The 16,417-nt window shown below is 46.9% G+C and overlaps 1 protein-coding gene across 2 annotated transcripts in view; it reads right to left on the bottom strand.

Moving 5' to 3' along the window:
* Nucleotides 1-16,417, bottom strand: part of LOC124037458 (synaptotagmin-7-like) — a 384,787-nt gene that overhangs the window by 105,870 nt on the left and 262,500 nt on the right. The window lies entirely within an intron of this gene.

Raw genomic sequence — 16,417 nt, 5'->3', positions numbered from 1 at the left:
TTAAGGTTAGGCATTAGGGTTAGCAGTATGGTTAAGGTTAGGGTTAGGCATTAAGGTTAGCAGTATGGTTAGGGTTAAGGTTAGGTTTAAAATCTGATTGTACGACTTTGTGACTGTGCTAGTTAGTGACCGTTCCGCAGAGCTGCCTCCAGAACACCAGTCATGACAATAAATGCCAACCTGCTATTCCCAAGGGGAAAGCCATTGGATAACATCACTGATTAGGGGGCTATTCCAAAATGTATGTTACTGTATACAATTCTGGAGAAGTTATTAACTTCAATGGATCACATTTAGGAAGTAACCCACCCAACCCTGTGTGTGTGTGTATATATATGTGTGTGTGAGTGCTTGTATGTGTGTGCTTGTATGTGTGTGTGTGTGCATGTGCGTGTGTGTGTGTGCTTGTATGAGTGTGTGTGTGTGTATGTGTGTGTATGTATATATATATGTGTGTGTGTGTGTATATATATGTGTGTGTGTGTGCTTGTATGTGTGTGCTTATATGTGTGTGTGTGTGTGTGTGTGTGTGTGTGTGTGTGTGTGTGTGTGTGTGTGTGTGTGTGTGTGTGTGTGTGTGTGTGTGTGTGTGTGTGTGTGTGTGTGTGTGTGTGTGTGTGTGTGTGTGTGTGTGTGTGTGTGTTCCCTGAAGGAGAGGGACAGGTCGGCTGTGGAACAGACAGACACAACTGGCTGGGTTTGGTGTTGTCTCTTTAATGAAACCACAGAGAGAAGGAGCAGAGTACACAAGACATCAGACCGGACACTACGAGACAGTTTTCCGGACACAGACTAAACCGAGTCCTGGGCTAAAAAGCTTCATCTGGGTCTGAGAAACCCAGAGTTTGACACACATCCAGATTGCAGACCGCTTCTTAAATGAGAAGAGCTTTTTAATTTATTTTTATTTTACAGCCATATGCTTGTTTTTTTTTCAGAAATGTGATTTATCGTCATTCGCATTGAAAGTGGTAGATCACTTCTATCTGATCTCTTCTTTCTCTTCTTATGTTTTGTTTTTGCGTCTTTTACTTTCGGTTTTTGTACAGCAGCTTCAAAAACAGCTGAAAATACAATATTTTTGGTTTATGTAAAATATATTTCACAACGGTTTAAATGATACAACGGTTCTCTACATTTACATGTACATTTACATTTAAGTCATTTAGCAGACGCTCTTATCCAGAGCGACTTACACTATACATGTTAGGTACTATAAATGTCATGTTTTGTCATTTATTATCTTGTCTTGTCCCTGTGCTTCCTTCTATTCGTTTCCCTCTGCTGGTCTTATTAGGTTCTTTCCCTCTTTCTATCCCTCTCTCTCCCCTTCCCTCTCTCACTCTCCCGCTCTCTCTTCTCTCTATCGTTCCGTTCCTGCTCCCAGCTGTTCCTATTCCCCTAATCAATCATTTAGTCTTCCCACACCTGTTCCCGATCCTTTTCCCTGATTAGAGTCCCTATTTCTCTCCTTGTTATTCGTTTCTGCCCTGTCGGTTCCTTGTCTAGAATTCACCGTGCTGTGTTTGTGTATCGCCCTGTCGTGTCGTGTTTTCCTCAGATGCTGCGTGGTGAGCAGGTGTCTGAGTCTGTCTGGTTCAAGTGCCTTCCCGAGGCAACCTGCTGTTCACCTGCTGTTCAAGATCGAGTCTCCAGTTTGTCCTCGTCATTTCGAGTGAAAGTTGTGTTTTTTTGATTGTATTTACTTTACTGGATTAAAGACTCTGTTTTCGCCAAGTCGCTTTTGGGTCCTCTTTCACCTGCATGACAGAAGGAACCGACCAAGGAATGGACCCAGCGACTTCAGACGCTCGTTACACTGCCGTCGAGATCCAAGGAGCCATGCTCGGCAGACACGAGCAGGAATTGTCTGCTGCTCGCCATGCCGTGGAGAACCTGGCCGCTCAGGTTTCCGACCTCTCTGGACAGTTCCAGAGTCTACGTCTCGTGCCACCTGTTACTTCCTGGCCTGCCGAGCCTCCAGAACCTAGGGTTAATAACCCACCTTGCTACTCCGGGCAGCCCACTGAGTGCCGCTCCTTTCTCACGCAGTGTGAGATTGTGTTCTCTCTCCAACCCAACACATACTCTAGAGAGAGAGCTCGGGTTGCTTACGTCATTTCACTCCTTACTGGCCGGGCTCGAGAATGGGGCACAGCTATCTGGGAGGCAAGGGCTGATTGCTCTAACAAGTTCCAGAACTTTAAAGAGGAGATGATTCGGGTTTTTGACCGTTCAGTTTTTGGTAGGGAGGCTTCTAGGGCCCTGGCTTCCTTATGCCAAGGTGAACGGTCCATAACGGATTATTCTATTGAGTTTCGCACTCTTGCTGCCTCTAGTGAGTGGAACGAGCCGGCGCTGCTCGCTCGTTTTCTGGAGGGACTCCACGCAGTGGTTAAGGATGAGATTCTCTCCCGGGAGGTTCCTTCAGATGTGGACTCTTTGATTGCTCTCGCCATCCGCATAGAACGACGGGTAGATCTTCGTCACCGGGCTCGTGGAAGAGAGCTCGCATCAACGGTGTTTCCCTGCTCCGCATCGCAACCATCTCCTCCTCTGGCTCAGAGACTGAGCCCATGCAGCTGGGAGGGATTCGCATCTCGACTAAGGAGAGGGAACGGAGGATCACCAACCGCCTGTGCCTCTATTGCGGAGTTGCTGGACATTTTGTTAATTCATGTCCAGTAAAAGCCAGAGCTCATCTGTAAGCGGAGGGCTACAGGTGAGCGCAACTACTCAAGTCTCTCCATCAAAATCCTGTACTACTTTGTCGGTCCATCTACGCTGGACCGGTTCGGGTGCTACATGTAGTGCCTTGATAGACTCTGGGGCTGAGGGTTGTTTCATGGACGAAGCATGGGTTCGGAAACATGACATTCCTTTCAGAGAGTTAGAGAAGCCTACGCCCATGTTCGCCTTAGATGGTAGTCATCTTCCCAGTATCAGATTTGAGACACTACCTTTAACCCTCACAGTATCTGGTAACCACAGTGAGACTATTTCTTTTTTGATTTTCCGTTCACCGTTTACACCTGTTGTTTTGGGTCATCCCTGGCTAGTATGTCATAATCCTTCTATTAATTGGTCTAGTAATTCTATCCTATCCTGGAACGTTTCTTGTCATGTGAAGTGTTTAATGTCTGCCATCCCTCCCGTTTCTTCTGTCCCTACTTCTCAGGAGGAACCTGGCGATTTGACAGGAGTGCCGGAGGAATATCATGATCTGCGCACGGTCTTCAGTCGGTCCCGAGCCAACTCCCTTCCTCCTCACCGGTCGTATGATTGTAGTATTGATCTCCTTCCAGGGACCACTCCTCCTCGGGGTAGACTATACTCTCTGTCGGCTCCCGAACGTAAGGCTCTCGAGGATTATTTGTCTGTGTCTCTTGACGCCGGTACCATAGTGCCTTCTTCCTCTCCGGCCGGGGCGGGGTTCTTTTTTGTTAAGAAGAAGGACGGTACTCTGCGCCCCTGCGTGGATTATCGAGGGCTGAATGACATAACGGTTAAGAATCGTTATCCGCTTCCCCTTATGTCATCAGCCTTCGAGATTCTGCAGGGAGCCAGGTGCTTTACTAAGTTGGACCTTCGTAACGCTTACCATCTCGTGCGCATCAGAGAGGGGGGGACGAGTGGAAAACGGCGTTTAACACTCCGTTAGGGCATTTTGAGTACCGGGTTCTGCCGTTTGGTCTCGCCAATGCGCCAGCTGTTTTTCAGGCATTAGTTAATGATGTTCTGAGAGACATGCTGAACATCTTTGTTTTTGTCTATCTTGACGATATCCTGATTTTTTCACCGTCACTCGAGATTCATGTTCAGCACGTTCGACGTGTTCTACAGCGCCTTTTAGAGAATTGTCTCTACGTAAAGGCTGAGAAGTGCTCTTTTCATGTCTCCTCCGTTACTTTTCTCGGTTCCGTTATTTCCGCTGAAGGCATTCAGATGGATTCCGCTAAGGTCCAAGCTGTCAGTGATTGGCCCGTTCCAAGGTCACGTGTCGAGTTGCAGCGCTTTTTTTTCGCTAATTTCTATCGGCGTTTCATTCGTAATTTCGGTCAAGTTGCTGCCCTCTCACAGCTCTTACTTCTGTCAAGACGTGTTTTAAGTGGTCCGGTTCCGCCCAGGAGCTTTTGATCTTCTAAAAGAACGTTTTACGTCCGCTCCTATCCTCGTTACTCCTGACGTCACTAGACAATTCATTGTCGAGGTTGACGCTTCAGAGGTAGGCGTGGGAGCCATTCTATCCCAGCGCTTCCAGTCTGACGATAAGGTTCATCCTTGCGCTTATTTTTCTCATCGCCTGTCGCCATCTGAGCGCAACTATGATGTGGGTAACCGTGAACTGCTCGCCATCCGCTTAGCCCTAGGCGAATGGCGACAGTGGTTGGAGGGGGCGACCGTTCCTTTTGTCGTTTGGACAGACCATAAGAACCTTGAGTACATCCGTTCTGCCAAACGACTTAATGCCCGTCAAGCTCGTTGGGCGTTGTTTTTCGCTCGTTTCGAGTTTGTGATTTCTTACCGTCCGGGTAGCAAGAACACCAAGCCTGATGCCTTATCCCGTCTGTTTAGTTCTTCTGTGGCTTCTACTGATCCCGAGGGATTCTTCCTTATGGGCGTGTTGTCGGGTTAACAGTCTGGGGAATTGAAAGACAGGTTAAGCAAGCACTCACGCACACTGCGTCGCCGCGCGCTTGTCCTAGTAACCTCCTTTTCGTTCCTGTTTCCACTCGTCTGGCTGTTCTTCAGTGGGCTCACTCTGCCAAGTTAGCTGGTCATCCCGGTGTTCGAGGCACTCTTGCGTCTATTCGCCAGCGCTTTTGGTGGCCGACTCAGGAGCGTGACACGCCCGTTTCGTGGCTGCTTGTTCGGACTGCGCGCAGACTAAGTCGGGTAACTCTCCTCCTGCCGGTCGTCTCAGACCGCTCCCATTCCTTCTCGACCATGGTCTCACATCGCCCTAGACTTCATTACCGGTCTGCCTTTGTCTGCGGGGAAGACTGTGATTCTTACGGTTGTCGATAGGTTCTCTAAGGCGGCACATTTCATTCCCTCGCTAAACTTCCTTCCGCTAAGGAGACGGCACAAATCATTATCGAGAATGTATTCAGAATTCATGGCCTCCCGTTAGACGCCGTTTCAGACAGAGGCCCGCAATTCACGTCACAGTTTTGGAGGGAGTTCTGTCGTTTGATTGGTGCGTCCGTCAGTCTCTCTTCCGGGTTTCATCCCCAGTCTAACGGTCAAGCAGAGAGGGCCAATCAGACGATTGGTCGCATACTACGCAGCCTTTCTTTCAGAAACCCTGCGTCTTGGGCAGAACAGCTTCCCTGGGCAGAATACGCTCACAATTCGCTTCCTTCGTCTGCTACCGGGTTATCTCCGTTTCAGAGTAGTCTGGGTTACCAGCCTCCTCTGTTCTCATCCCAGCTTGCCGAGTCCAGCGTTCCCTCCGCTCAAGCGTTTGTCCAACGTTGTGAGCGCACCTGGAGGAGGGTGAGGTCTGCACTTTGCCGTTACAGGGCACAGACTGTGAGAGCCGCCAATAAACGCAGGATTAAGAGTCCAAGGTATTGTTGCGGCCAGAGAGTGTGGCTTTCCACTCGCAACCTTCCTCTTACGACAGCTTCTCGTAAGTTGACTCCGCGGTTCATTGGTCCGTTCCGTGTCTCCCAGGTCGTCAATCCTGTCGCTGTGCGACTGCTTCTTCCGCGACATCTTCGTCGCGTCCATCCTGTCTTCCATGTCTCCTGTGTCAAGCCCTTTCTTCGCACTCCCGTTCGTCTTCCCTCCCCCCCCGTCCTTGTCGAGAGCGCACCTATTTACAAGGTACATAAGATCATGGACATGCGTTCTCGGGGACGGGGTCACCAATACTTAGTGGATTGGGAGGGTTACGGTCCTGAGGAGAGGAGTTGGGTTCCGTCTCGGGACGTGCTGGACCGTTCACTCATTGATGATTTCCTCCGTTGCCGCCAGGATTCCTCCTCGAGTGCGCCAGGAGGCGCTCGGTGAGTGGGGGTACTGTCATGTTTTGTCATTTATTATCTTGTCTTGTCCCTGTGCTTCCTTCTATTCGTTTCCCTCTGCTGGTCTTATTAGGTTCTTTCCCTCTTTCTATCCCTCTCTCTCCCCTCCCTCTCTCACTCTCCCGCTCTCTCTTCTCTCTATCGTTCCGTTCCTGCTCCCAGCTGTTCCTATTCCCCTAATCAATCATTTAGTCTTCCCACACCTGTTCCCGATCCTTTTCCCTGATTAGAGTCCCTATTTCTCTCCTTGTTATTCGTTTCTGCCCTGTCGGTTCCTTGTCTAGAATTCACCGTGCTGTGTTTGTGTATCGCCCTGTCGTGTCGTGTTTTCCTCAGATGCTGCGTGGTGAGCAGGTGTCTGAGTCTGTCTGGTTCTAGTGCCTTCCCGAGGCAACCTGCTGTTCACCTGCTGTTCAAGATCGAGTCTCCAGTTTGTCCTCGTCATTTCGAGTGAAAGTTGTGTTTTTTTGATTGTATTTACTTTACTGGATTAAAGACTCTGTTTTCGCCAAGTCGCTTTTGGGTCCTCTTTCACCTGCATGACAATAAACCGAAATTAGGAGAACTATTAGAATTGTAGCAACCAGGAAGTGGACGAGCGATTTCTGCACAGTGCAGCTTTAATAAAGGATAATTTTACTTTTGAAAATCTCTATTTTATGATGTCAATGCCATGGTATAGAAGGGTCCAGACACTTCTGTTACAATTTCACCCCCCCCCCCCCCCCAAAAAAAAAACATGAACAAACGCAACAACAACAAAAAAAACACCCTAATACGAACTTTTAGAAACAGAAAAGCCCACAGCATGGTGACGCAAAGTCATTATCCGCAATGTTATGTTCCATTTTGTTACGACTTGAGCTTCTGGGTCCTGTCTACAGGTAACTGACATAATAAAGGAAACACTTGAGTAAATAAGGGGATACAAAGTATATTGAAAAAGCAGGCGCTTCCACACAGGAAGTTCCAGACACTAGAATCTATGTCAAGGTGCATTGAATCTGTTCTGGTGGTTGGTGGTGGCCCAACATCCCATTAAGACACTTTATGTCGGTGTTTCCTTTATTTTGGTAGTTACCTGTAGTGTAGAGGCGGCAGGGTAGCCTAGTGGTTAGAGTGTAGAGGCGGCAGGGTAGCCTAGTGGTTAGAGTGTAGAGGCGGCAGGGTAGCCTAGTGGTTAGAGTGTAGAGGAGGCAGGTAGCCTAGTGGTTAGAGTGTAGAGGCGGCAGGGTAGCCTAGTGGTTAGAGTGTAGAGGAGGCAGGGTAGCCTAGTGGTTAGAGTGTAGAGGTGGCAGGGTAGCCTAGTGGTTAGAGTGTAGAGGAGGCAGGGTAGCCTAGTGGTTAGAGTGTAGAGGTGGCAGGTAGCCTAGTGGTTAGAGTGTAGAGGTGGCAGGGTAGCCTAGTGGTTAGAGTGTAGAGGAGGCAGGGTAGCCTAGTGGTTAGAGTGTAGAGGTGGCAGGGTGGCCTAGTGGTTAGAGTGTAGAGGTGGCAGGTAGCCTAGTGGTTAGAGTGTAGAGGTGGCAGGGTAGCCTAGTGGTTAGAGTATAGAGGTGGCAGGGTAGCCTAGTGGTTAGAGTGTAGAGGTGGCAGGGTAGCCTAGTGGTTAGAGTGTAGAGGAGGCAGGGTAGCCTAGTGGTTAGAGTGTAGAGGTGGCAGGGTAGCCTAGTGGTTAGAGTGTAGAGGTGGCAGGGTAGCCTAGTGTTTAGAGCGTTGGGCTAGTAACCGAAAGGTTGGAAGTTCGAATCCCCGAGCTGACAAAGTACAAATCTGTCATTCTGCCCCTGAACAGGCAGTTAACCCACTGTTCCTAGGCCGTCATTGAAAATAAGAATGTGTTCTTAATTGACTTGCCTAGTAAAATACGTTTTTTAAAATTTTATTTTTATAGTAGGTGAAACTTTCCTGTTAGTGAACCAAGATATTGTTATATAAAACACAAGTGGTCAAAGTCTGTATGTGTCAGGGTCACATCAGGTCCGTGCAACATGTAACGTGTAACAGAATGACTGGCTTCGACAAGGAATAACAGGGAATCTTAATTTGTGGTCCTCAATCTCGATTTTCCTTTCAAAGTGTGGCGCCATTAGCTTAATTATCTCCAATTTGTCAACAAGTTGAAATGGCCTAATTAGTCTACAGGGGAAACTGTGTGTGTGTGTCCAACTGTGTCCAAGTGTGTATGCCTGTGTGTGTGTGTGTGTGTGTGTGTGTGTGTGTGTGTGTGTGTGTGTGTGTGTGTGTGTGTGTGTGTGTGTGTGTGTGTGTGTGTGTGTGTGTGTGTGTGTGTGTGTGTGTGTGTGTGTGTGTGTGTGTGTGTGTGTGTGTGTGTGTGTGTGTGTGTGTGTGTGTGTGTGTGTGTGTCTAGCAGAGAGCCAAACATGTGAATACACTCTGGCTCTGACTCAGTCAGCTGACAGTAGGAAGATGGAGCGTGTGTGTGGATATGTGTGTGTGTGTGTGTTGAGTCCATATGACATCACAGTGTTCTATCGCGGTACAGAGAGTTGTCAGTCCTAATGAGTAACACATATATTTATTTTGAATTGAAAAAGCGCTAGACTAAATGAGCTACCGAAGATGATTTACAAAAATACCTGAATTACCATTTTGGGGGGGGGGGGGTTATCTCTATAACAGATACTCTTGGATGTCTGGAAATCCTCTGAGATATTTAGATATTTGGGCTGCTTCTCTTTGGTGTGTGAGTTGTCTGCCGAGGAAGGAAAAAGCCTATTTATAGCAGTGTGGTTCAGCGTAGCTCAGTGTGTTTACATAAGTGACTGTTCCTGAATAATAATACGAATCTCTGGGTAACTCTCTGTGGAGTGATGGAGAGAGAGAGATTGGCTATACGTTAACATCATCCTCAGCTCTGGCATCTTCCCCAATATTTGGAACCAAGGACTGATCATCCCAATCCACAAAAGTGGAGACAAATTTCCCCCCAATAACTACCGTGGGATATGCGTCAACAGCAACCTTGGGAAAATCCTCTGCATTATCATTAACAGCAGACTCGTACATTTCCTCAGAGAAAACAATGTACTGAGCAAATGTCAAATTGGCTTTTAATCAAGTTACCGTACAACAGACCATATTCACCCTGCACACCCTAATTGACAAATAAACAAACCAAATCAAAGGCAAAGGCAGGGATGCAGCTTAAGCCCCACCCTCTTCAACATATATATTTACTAATTAGCGAGGGCACTAGAACAGTCTGCAGCACCCAGCCTCACCCTACTAGAATCTGAAGTGTTCTCTGCATTGTTGATTTCAAATAAGCCTTCGACTCAATTTGGCATGAGGGTCTGCTATACAAATTGATGGAAAGTGGTGTTGGGGGTAAAACATACGACATTATAAAATCCATGTACACAAACAACAAGTGTTGGTGAGACAGGGATGCAGGTTAAGCCCCACCCTCTTCAACATATATATCAACAAATTGGCGAGGGCACTAGAACAGTCTGCAGCACCCGGCCTCACCCTACTAGAATCTGAAGTCAAATGTCTACTATTTGCTGATGATCTGATGCTTCTGTCACCAATCACGGAGGGCCTACAGCAGCACCTAGATATATCTTATGCACAGATTCTGTCAGACCTGGGCCCTGACAGTATATCTTAGTAAGACAATAATAATGATGTTCCAAAACAGGTCCAGTTGCCAGGACCACAAATACAAATTCCATCTAGACACTGCTGCCCTAGAGCACACAAAACTATACATACCTTGGCCTAAACATCAGAACCACAGGTAACTTCCACAAAGCTGTGAACGATCTATGAGACAAGGCAAGAAGTGTCTTCTGTGCCATAAAAAGGAACATAAAATTCGACATACCAATTAGGATCTGGCTAAAAAATACTTGAATCAATTATAGAACCCACCAACCAAGACTTCACCAAATGGGACAAACACCAAATTGAGACTGCACGCAGAATTCTGCAAAATATCCTCTGTGTACAACATAAAACACCAAATAATACATGCAGAGCAGAATTAGGCCGATACCCACTAATTATCAAAATCCAGAAAAGAGCTGTTGAATTCTACAACCACCTAAAAGGAAGCGATTCCCAAACCTTCCATAACATGATGACCAGGTGGCGAATCGCATCTCTGCATGTCTGGCAGGCATATCAGTGTGGATGACGGATCACCACCTCAAGCTGAACTTCGGCAAGACGGAGCTGCTCTTCCTCCCGGGGAAGGACTGCCCGTTCCATGATCTCGCCATCACGGTTGACAACTCCATTGTGTCCTCCTCCCAGAGCGCTAAGAACCTTGGCGTGATCCTGGACAACACCCTGTCGTTCTCAACTAACATCAAGGCGGTGGCCCGTTCCTGTAGGTTCATGCTCTACAACATCCGCAGAGTACGACCCTGCCTCACACAGGACGGCACAGGTCCTAATCCAGGCACTTGTCATCTCCCGTCTGGATTACTGCAACTCGCTGTTGGCTGGGCTCCCTGCCTGTGCCATTAAACCCCTACAACTCATCCAGAACGCCGCAGCCCGTCTGGTGTTCAACCTTCCCAAGTTCTCTCACGTCACCCCGCTCCTCCGCTCTCTCCACTGGCTTCCAGTTGAACTCGCATCCGCTACAAGACCATGGTGCTTGCCTACGGAGCTGTGAGGGGAACGGCACCTCAGTACCTCCAGGCTCTGATCAGGCCCTACACCCAAATAAGGGCACTGCGTTCATCCACCTCTGGCCTGCTCGCCTCCCTACCACTGAGGAAGTAAGTTCCCACTCAGCCCAGTCAAAACTGTTCTGCTCTGGCTCCCCAATGGTGGAACAAACTCCCTCACGACGCCAGGACAGCGGAGTCAATCACCACCTTCCGGAGACACCTGAAACCCCACCTCTTTAAGGAATACCTAGGATAGGATAAAGTAATCCTTCTCACCCCCCCTTAAAATATGTAGATGCACTATTGTAAAGTGGCTGTTCCACTGGATGTCATAAGGTGAATGCACCAATTTGTAAGTCGCTCTGGATAAGAGCGTCTGCTAAATGACTTAAATGTAAATGTAAAATGTAAATAACAAAGCCATCCCCTACAGAGAGATGAACCTGGAGAAGAGTCCCCTAAGCAAGCTGGTCCTGGGGCTCTGTTCACAAACACAAACACACCCCACAGAGAGATGAACCTGGAGAAGAGTCCCCTAAGCAAGCTGGTCCTGGGGCTCTGTTCACAAACACAAACAGACCCCACAGAGAGATGAACCTGGAGAAGAGTCCCCTAAGCAAGCTGGTCCTGGGGCTCTGTTCACAAACACAAACAGACCCCACAGAGAGATGAACCTGGAGAAGAGTCCCCTAAGCAAGCTGGTCATGGGGCTCTGTCCACAAACACAAACACACCCTACAGAGTCCCAGAACAGCAAAACAATTAGACACAACCAAATCATGAGAAATCCAAAATATAATTACTTGACACATTGGAAAGAATCAACAAAAAACACTGAGCAAACTAGAATGCCATTTGGCCCTAACCAGAGAGTACACAGCGGCAGAATACATGAACACTGTGACTGACCCAAAAGCTTTGACTATGTACAGACTCAGTGAGCATTGCCTCGCTAACTTATTTAGGCTTGCCATAACAAAGGAGTTGAATACTTATTGACTTAACATAATTCCACTTTGACATTATAGGGTATTGTGTGACAAAAAAAACAACGTAATTCAAGGTGTAAAAAGTCACGGGGTCGTGCATACTTTCTGAAGGCTCTGTAAATGTCAAGGGGGAGAGGAAGTCAACAATAGAAGAGAGAAGAAAGAAAGAAAAACGAATGTAGGATGATAACAGAATACTAATCGAGGATTTCATGTGAGTCACTTAGCAGATTCCCGTATGCTGACGCCTCTGATGCAGACTCTCTGATGCAGACTCTCTGATGCAGACTCTCTGATGCAGACTCTCTGATGCAGACTCTCTGATGCAGACTCTCTGATGCAGACTCTCTGATACAGACTCTCTTATGGAGACTCTCTTATGGAGACTCTCTGATGCAGACTCTCTGATGCAGACTCTCTTATGGAGACTCTCTGATGCAGACTCTCTTATGGAGACTCTCTTATGGAGACTCTCTTATGCAGACTCTCTGATGGAGACTCTCTGATGCAGACTCTCTTATGCAGACTCTCTTATGCAGACTCTTATGGAGACTCTGATACAGACTCTCTTATGGAGACTCTCTTATGGAGACTCTCTTATGGAGACTCTGATACAGACTCTCTTATGCAGACTCTCTTATACAGACTCTCTGATGCAGACTCTCTGATGCAGACTCTCTTATGCAGACTCTCTGATACAGACTCTCTGATGCAGACTCTCTGATACAGACTCTCTGATGCAGACTCTCTTATGGAGACTCTCTGATACAGACTCTCTTATGGAGACTCTCTGATGCAGACTCTCTTATGGAGACTCTCTTATGGAGACTCTCTGATGCAGACTCTCTGATGCAGACTCTCTGATGCAGACTCTCTGATACAGACTCTCTTATGCAGAGCGACTTACAGGAGCAATAAGGTGCCTTGCTCAAGGGCAAATTAACAAAAACACATTTTCTCACCTTGTTGGCTCTGGGATTCAAACCAACAACCTTTTAATTTACTGGCCCAATGCTCTAACTGCTAGGCTACCTGGTCTAAAGTAGTGCACTATATAGGGAATAGTGTTCTATAGGGCTCTGGTTTAAAGTAGTGCACTATATAGGGAATAGTGTTCTATAGGGCTCTGGTTTAAAGTAGTGCACTATATAGGGAATAGGGTTCTGTAGGGCTCTGGTTTAAAGTAGTGCACTATATAGAGAATAGGGTTCTGGTCTAAAGTAGTGCACTATATAGGGAATAGGGCTCTGGTCTAAAGTAGTGCACTATATAGGGAATAGGGCTCTGGTCTAAAGTAGTGCACTATATAGGGAATAGGGCTCTGGTCTAAAGTAGTGCACTAAATAGGGAATAGGGGCTCTGGTCTAAAGTAGTGCACTATATATAGGGAATAGGGTTCTGAAGGGCTCTGGTCTAAAGTAGTGCACTATATAGGGAATAGGGCTCTGGTCTAAAGTAGTGCACTATATAGGGAATAGGGCTCTGTAGGGCTCTGGTCCAAAGTAGTGCCCTACATAGGGAATAGGGCTCTGGTCTAAAGTAGTGCTCTACATAGGGAATAGGGCTCTGGTCTAAAGTAGTGCACTATATATAGGGAATAGGGCTCCATTTGGGATGCACACTCTCTCTGTGTCGTAGGTGCTGTATACATGGGCACAGGTGTGTTTAAAACCCTGTCCTTTGATTGGCTGGTCCCTAGCCAGCTAAACATCGTCAGAGGACTTGTAACGCCAGGGTGGCGGGTTTGATTCCTGGGACCATAAATAAAATATAAATCGCTTTGGATAAAAAAGTGTCTACTGAATGGAATATATTATAAACAGCCGATGGAAGTGGAGGCGGACAGTGAGATTCTGCGGGTGACAATGTCAGGGATGAATCCAAAATGGTCACCTATAAAGTGCACTACTTTTGCCCTGGAATAGAAAGCCATTTCAGACGCAAACTTTGTCTCGCTGCCATCATACATCATACAAGAGCAGCACTCCTCTTGGCTACTGCTCTATCCTCTTGACTACTGCATTACCCTCTTGACTACTGCTCTACCCTCTTGACTACTGCATTATCCTCTTGACTACTGCTCTACCCTCTTGACTACTGCATTATCATCTTGACTACTGCATTATCCTCTTGACTACTGCATTATCCTCTTGACTACTGCATTATCCTCTTGACTACTGCTCTACCCTCTTGGCTACTGCATTATCCTCTTGACTACTGCTCTACCCTCTTGACTACTGCTCTACCCTCTTGACTACTGCATTATCCTCTTGACTACTGCTCTACCCTCTTGACTACTGCTCTACCCTCTTGACTACTGCTCTACCCTCTTGGCTACTGCATTATCCTCTTGACTACTGCTCTACCCTCTTGACTACTGCTCTACCCTCTTGACTACTGCTTATCCTCTTGACTACTGCTCTATCCTCTTGACTACTGCTCTACCCTCTTGACTACTGCTTATCCTCTTGACTACTGCTCTACCCTCTTGACTACTGCTCTTATCCTCTTGACTACTGCTCTACCCTCTTGACTACTGCATTATCCTCTTGACTACTGCTCTACCCTCTTGACTACTGCATTATCCTCTTGACTACTGCTCTATCCTCTTGACTACTGCTCTACCCTCTTGACTACTGCTCTACCCTCTTGACTACTGCATTATCCTCTTGACTACTGCATCTACCCTCTTGACTACTGCATTATCCTCTTGACTACTGCTCTACCCTCTTGACTACTGCATTATCCTCTTGACTACTGCTCTATCCTCTTGACTACTGCTCTACCCTCTTGACTACTGCATTATCCTCTTGACTACTGCTCTACCCTCTTGACTACTGCATTATCCTCTTGACTACTGCTCTATCCTCTTGACTAATGCTCTACCCTCTTGGCTACTGCTCTACCCTCTTGACTACTGCTCTACCCTCTTGACTACTGCATCATCCTCTTGACTACTGCTCTACCCTCTTGACTACTGCTCTATCCTCTTGACTACTGCTCTACCCTCTTGACTACTGCTCTATCCTCTTGACTACTGCTCTACCCTCTTGACTACTGCTCTATCCTCTTGACTACTGCTCTACCCTCTTGACTACTGCATCATCCTCTTGACTACTGCATCATCCTATTGACTACTGCTCTACCCTCTTGACTACTGCATCATCCTCTTGACTACTGCATCATCCTCTTGACTACTGCTCTATCCTCTTGACTACTGCTCTACCCTCTTGACTACTGCATTAACCTCTTGACTACTGCTCTACCCTCTTGACTACTGCATTATCCTCTTGACTACTGCATTATCCTCTTGACTACTGCTTATCCTCTTGACTACTGCTCTACCCTCTTGACTACTGCTCTATCCTCTTGACTACTGCATTATCCTCTTGACTACTGCATTATCCTCTTGACTACTGCTCTATCCTCTTGACTACTGCATTATCCTCTTGACTACTGCTCTACCCTCTTGACTACTGCATTATCCTCTTGACTACTGCATTATCCTCTTGACTACTGCATTATCCTCTTGACTACTGCTCTACCCTCTTGACTACTGCATTATCCTCTTGACTACTGCATTATCCTCTTGACTACTGCTCTACCCTCTTGACTACTGCTCTATCCTCTTGACTACTGCTCTACCCTCTTGACTACTGCATTATCCTCTTGACTACTGCTCTACCCTCTTGACTACTGCTCTACCCTCTTGACTACTGCATTATCCTCTTGACTACTGCTTATCCTCTTGACTACTGCATTATCCTCTTGACTACTGCTCTACCCTCTTGACTACTGCTCTATCCTCTTGACTACTGCTCTACCCTCTTGACTACTGCTCTATCCTCTTGACTACTGCATTATCCTCTTGACTACTGCTCTACCCTCTTGACTACTGCATTATCCTCTTGACTACTGCATTATCCTCTTGACTACTGCTCTACCCTCTTGACTACTGCATTATCCTCTTGACTACTGCTCTACCCTCTTGACTACTGCATTATCCTCTTGACTACTGCTCTACCCTCTTGACTACTGCTCTACCCTCTTGACTACTGCATTATCCTCTTGACTACTGCATTATCCTCTTGACTACTGCATTATCCTCTTGACTACTGCTCTACCCTCTTGACTACTGCATTATCCTCTTGAATACTGCTTATCCTCTTGACTACTGCTCTACCCTCTTGACTACTGCATTATCCTCTTGACTACTGCATTATCCTCTTGACTACTGCTCTACCCTCTTGACTACTGCTCTACCCTCTTGACTACTGCATTATCCTCTTGACTACTGCTCTACCCTCTTGACTACTGCATTATCCTCTTGACTACTGCATTATCCTCTTGACTACTGCTATACCCTCTTGACTACTGCATTATCCTCTTGACTACTGCATTATCCTCTTGACTACTGCTCTACCCTCTTGACTACTGCATTATCCTCTTGACTACTGCATTATCCTCTTGACTACTGCTCTATCCTCTTGACTACTGCTCTACCCTCTTGACTACTGCTCTACCCTCTTGACTACTGCATTATCCTCTTGACTACTGCTCTATCCTCTTGACTACTGCTCTACCCTCTTGACTACTGCTCTACCCTCTTGACTACTGCATTATCCTCTTGACTACTGCTCTACCCTCTTGACTACTGCATTATTCTCTTGACTACTGCATTATCCTCTTGACTACTGCTTAATTATTGTCATTTAATTATCTCTCTGGATGAGGTCCACAGGTAGGTCTA

Source organism: Oncorhynchus gorbuscha, linkage group LG06, assembly GCF_021184085.1.
Source record: "Oncorhynchus gorbuscha isolate QuinsamMale2020 ecotype Even-year linkage group LG06, OgorEven_v1.0, whole genome shotgun sequence".
NCBI classification, from domain to species: Eukaryota; Metazoa; Chordata; class Actinopteri; order Salmoniformes; family Salmonidae; genus Oncorhynchus; species Oncorhynchus gorbuscha.
Note: the sequence above shows the minus strand (reverse complement) of the source record. Positions and strands in the feature narration are given on the sequence as shown.